General features: G+C 41.1%; 1 pseudogene; it reads right to left on the minus strand.

Annotated features, from left to right (window-relative positions):
• Positions 1 to 855: 855 nt before the first annotated feature.
• Positions 856 to 2909, minus strand: LOC144805677 (uncharacterized; annotated as a pseudogene).
• Positions 2910 to 5573: the final 2664 nt, after the last annotated feature.

The raw sequence follows: 5573 nt of genomic DNA on the forward strand, positions 1-5573 counted from the left end.
AAGTGTGGAAGACGAGTTGCTGGGAGTGCAACTGATTGTCCTGGCACATATATGCTTTTGATGTGAGATTTCACTATTTCACCAAATTATTCAGAGTCTGCTGCTTACAGAGGCTCAATTCTGGTAAAAAGTAGAGTATGGCAAGGCACAAAATGAATAGAGAGAACGACGGGTCACACTGTGTTATAAGGCCTGAGGCACGAGCTGATCCATCAACTGATAACAGTGTGTAAAAGGTGCAACAAACTTTACTTAAAAACAAGGTATATGCTTTTTTATATCTAAAAATAGGTTATTTCTTGAACACCTGTGCTTCACTTTAGTTCATTACATATACTGCACTGGCATTTGTTAATAGTAATACATACATTTTACCAATTAAGCTTCCATCTCCAGAGCCCTGACAACATGTCCACTCTGGATGTGTTGGGTTTACAGGTTTTAATTCGACAAGTTAGCGGAAAGTACCGCTGTTAGTCCCAGTGATGTTCAGTGTTGCTTTTAGAGGTAGTGTGATCAGATGCGATTGAATGTTTTTCTTTGTATCTCTTCTTCACCAAATAAAAATCAAATATGTTTCTTTTCTTTTAGTCCACAATCTGCTCGTCTCCCATTGTGTATACTGGTGCATCATGTTGCTTTGCTATGTGTACAGAAGTGAACAATCTCTGAACACAAACAATTTTATAATTCTGCAAATACTGTTATCTGCTTTTCTTCTTTACTGCTAGTCCAGTCTTCTATAATCTGGTATTTCAATGTCCCACATCATTTGAATTTAATCTTTTTCCATAATTCATTCCTCTCATAATACTTGCACTGTTCAGCTCTGGTCTATGTCCTCCGATGGGTCAATATTATTTTTGATGTTCTTAAAATCTTTTCGGGGTCCCTGCATCTCTAGGATTATTTCCATTGAGTTAAATGAAGCAGTGTATTCACTGAGGGTTGTATGGGATCGAAAATTGATAAAAGCCCTTCACACTTTCAGCGCCCTTCTATGTTTTCCCCCATGTGTGTTCGCTGATGGCTTTGTAGCACTGATAATCGACTAAAACTCTTCCCACATTCATAGAACTTGAATTATTTTTCCCCTGTGTGAGTTCGTTGATGATACCTTAATGCTGAAGAGAAGTGAAAACTACTGTCACATTCACTACAATTATAGGGTTTTTCCCCAGTGTGCATTCGCTGATGTGTTTGGAGGTTTAAAGCACTTTGCACATTCGCTGCACTTGAATGGCTATTCCCCTCTGTGTGTTCTCTGATGAATCCTTAATGTTGAGTAACGACTAAAAATGCTTTCACATTCATTGCAAATGTATAGTTTTTCCCCTGTGTGAGTTCGATGATGTGTTTCTAGATTTTCTAATTTACTAAAGCTCTTCCCACATTCACAGCATTTAAATGGCTTTTCTCCTGTGTGTGTTCGCTGATGATTTTGTAGGTGTGATGACTTACTGAAGCACTTAGCACATTCACTGCACTTGAATGGTTTTTCCCCTGTGTGTTCGCTGATGACTTTGTAGCACTGATAATTGACTAAAGCTCTTTAGACATTCATTGCACTTGAATGGTTTTTCTCCTGTGTGAGTTCGCTGATGATACCTTAATGCTGAAGAGAAGCGAAAACTACTGTCACATTCACTACAATGATAGGGTTTTTCCCCAGTGTGTGTTCGCTGATGACTGTTTAGTTCTGATAACTGACTAAAGCACTTTGCACATTCACTGCACTTGAATGGTTTTTCCCCCGTGTGTGTTCGTTGATGACTTTGAAGGTGTGATAATCGACTAAAGCTTTTCACACATTCACTGCACTTGAATGGTTTTTCCCCCGTGTGTGTTCGTTGATGACTTTGAAGGTGTGATAATCGACTAAAGCTTTTCACACATTCACTGCACTTGAATGGTTTTTCCCCTATGTGGGTTCGCTGATGTCTTTGAAGGCTTGATAACTCACTAAAGCACTTTGCACATTCACTGCACTTGAATGGTTTTTCCCCTGTGTGTGTTCGCTGATGTCTTTGAAGGCTTGATAACTCACTAAAGCACTTTGCACATTCACTGCACTTGAATGGTTTTTCCCCTGTGTCTGTTCGCTGATGTCTTTGAAGGCTTGATAACTGACTAAAGTTCTTTGCACATTCACTGCACTTGAATGGTTTTTCCCCTGTGTGTATTCGCTGATGTGTTTGGAGAGTTAATGAGTGACTAAAGCTCTTTACACACTCACTGCACTTGAATGGCTTTTCCCCTGTGTGTGTTCTCTGATGACTTTGAAGGTTTGATAATCGACTAAAGCTCTTCACACATTCACTGCACTTGAATGGTTTTTCCCCTGCGTGTGTTCGATGGTGTCTTTGTAGGTCTGATAAGTGACTAAAGCTTTTCACACATTCACTGCACTTCAATGGCTTTTCCCTTGCGTGGGTTTGCTGATGTCTTTGAAGGCTTGATAACAGACTAAAGCTCTTTACACATTCACTGCACTTGAATGGCTTTTCCCCTGTGTGTGTTCGATGGTGTCTTTGTAGTTCTGATAACGTACTAAAACTCTTGACACATTCACTGCACTTGAATGGCTTTTCTCCTGTGTGTGTTCGCTGGTGTCTTTGTAGCTCTGATAACCTACTAAAGCTCTTGACACATTCACTGCACTTGAATGGTTTTTCCCCTGTGTGTATTCGCTGATGTTTTTGGAGTTTTGATAAGTGACTAAAGCTCTTGACACATTCACTGCACTTGAATGGTTTTTGTCTTGTGTACGTGTGCTGATGAAGCTTGAGTGGTGATGACAAACTAAAGCTCTCGCTGCAGGTGTATGATTCATATTTCTTGGTTAGTGTCTGTGGGTCAGTTATATATTCGTCTACATTCCATGACTGTATTTCCTGATGGGCCAACATGGCTGATTAAGCACTTGTGTTTTTCGCACACATTAAATATGTGTGCGGTATTTTACACGTTTGATTTCTGTTTTAACAATAAATGCAATAGCCACCAAATATTTGCCACACTCCTAATACGTAGAAGGTATATTTGTAGGTAATTGTGCCTTTAGATTGGATTATGGCTATGCATGCTTGAGGGTAAAGATGTGTCTTCCTTCTGACCGGTGCAAATTAAGACAGTCTATTGTATTGTAGATAGAAGAACTCGTCTTTCCTTTAGCCGTCAGTTGTCTGCCTCCGCTCTGTTGTGCTCTTCTCTGGTTACTGTTGTTTGTCCAGAAAGAGTTTACAATTCACCTAGAGCACGGAATGATGGCTTGTCATCATATTAGAAAACAGAGCACTGCGGTAATCACATCATACCGATCCCATGATCAAAGTTGGTATTGGACACTTGTTTATACAGGAGGTGGTTTGTTATTGTTGTTGCCTTAATTTTCTTAAGGTCATTTCTTCGTCTTGTGGCGTGGAGGTGTACAGTTCGGCCTCTTATAATCACTGAACTGCCCTTGATGCTTCATCCAGGATCTGTCAGTTTGTGTGCAGGTTCACCTGTCGCCGACTGTGCTGAATACTGCAGCTCATTATTTCTGCTATTATTAAAGATTTACAGCATTCGCTTCATTATTGATGGTCATTTCATACATTCAAGGATGGTTTTCTGTTGGATGTAAAGATATTGAAAATTAATAAATTGAAACATATTGGAATTATAATTCACAATGTAAACTGGTTGTAAAAGACATTTCGGGGGAGATTTACGAAATCTCCACGCAATGCAGCGCAGCCCCCCCGCGAGGCTGCGATGCTCGACAGGGAGGGAGCAGGAAAGCACCATATTTTCCTAGATATGGCTCTCTCCTTCCCTTTCCCTTGCGCCAGCACTGATTACAGCGGCCCTGCGCCATGCACACACCTTAACACAAGAGCGCTGTGGTGTGTGTGTGTGAGCCCAGCATAGGTTTTTGTACAGGACGGACACCCTTCCTGTACAAAATACTAGACACGAGGGAATACTTTTCGCACTTTGTATGCGTGTTGCAGAGTGCAGCATGCATGCAAAGTCAGAAAAGGAAGGAGAAATCAAAGCATTTCTCCTTCCTTTGCGCCTAGTTTAAAAGGGTACCGTTTTTTCACGCTAAACTCAATCTACTGTATTTGGTAAATTGGTTTTAGCGTGAGAAACCTTGGGTGGTTGCACGTGAACGCCCATGCACCCACCTTGACAGGCCCCCAAGGTGTGAAGTAATGCGAAGCAGTGATATGTACTGCTTCACATTACTTTTACGTTATTTCCAGCGCTAAACAAGTGTAGAGCTGGAAAGTAAATTAGGAAAAAAAGATTTTGCGCTGTTTTGTGCCACTTTTGTGACGAAAATACAGTGCAAAATATTAGTAAATCTCCCCCTTCTTCTTTACCGCCTTAAAAACTTAGCAAGGAATTGTTCATCATACACAGATATTTAACTAAAAGTTCTGTTGATCAGGTGACATCTTATTAATGTCTGAAAAGGAGGTGATTTACCAGCGTTTACAGGCTAACTTAGCAAAATAAGGGCGCCCCGGAGCACCCAAGTGCTCGAGGTATAGCTTAAGATAGACGCATATGGTCAGGATTTCATTTAAACAACAATAGAGTTTAGAAAAAGAGCTGGATCAGGCTGGGCTGCAAAATTTCCAGTAACTTTTTCCTGAGGTATACAAAAAAAGCAACTCCATTCACACACTTCTTCTCGTTCCTTTCCTATTCACTTAAGATCATCTCAAATACCAACTCCTGTCTTTACCTCGCTGTTCATAAGTCCCCTTTGACACTTTCAACAGCTCCCTTGGTTCAGGCATTTCTGGTTTCTACTAACTTGGAAGATTGGAACATTATTGTGAGTTGAGGGGGGTTTCCTATCGCCATAACATCTGTCCATCTCCCTGAAACTAGTGCAGTTTACATCACCCGGTTCTGGCCCTGAAAGACAACTTTAAAAAGCAAGTCTTTAGTTCTTCCTAAAGTAGATAAAGTTCTGTAAGTTGCAGCTCCTTCCGGGGCTTTTGTGTCAAACAGAACAAGGGTTTCACTGTAAGGCCCGTCCTTTACATTATAAGCCCAGATAAGGCAAACAAACGTTGATTCATATAATTTAATATTCAACTATATCAGTCATTTAGTACTTATAGAGAATCCATCACAACCAATAATTTACCTGACTTATCCCTGCAGTAGATGTGCGCATATTACTCTTTTTTTCCCATTTTCCACCAATACATGGCATCTGGCATGACGTTGTCAGTTTGGGGCCCAGGATGCCACTTTGTGACTGGATGGGCATTTGGTAGAGCAGTAGCAGGTGTCAGTTATCCACAGGTGATGCGGCATTTCTACCTTTCCATATTCCTCATCTTCCAGTTTATCTTGTTTACTGTCCTTCGGCCCCCCTACTGCCCTCTGGCTGCGCACTCACTCTGTGGGGTTCATCAGAAGTCAGATAACGGCCTGACACTCACAAGGCCCTGGTTCTCACTTCTACAACACTTATTGCAGACAAAGGGCCTAGTTAGTAGTTTGTCCAACAGATTATTGCCTCAAAACTAGTGGTGGGCGTAGAATTCCGCTCTGCCGTCGGA

This window comes from Lissotriton helveticus (assembly GCF_964261635.1).
Source record: "Lissotriton helveticus chromosome 1_1 unlocalized genomic scaffold, aLisHel1.1 SUPER_1_unloc_18, whole genome shotgun sequence".
In the NCBI taxonomy this organism is placed as follows: domain Eukaryota; kingdom Metazoa; phylum Chordata; class Amphibia; order Caudata; family Salamandridae; genus Lissotriton; species Lissotriton helveticus.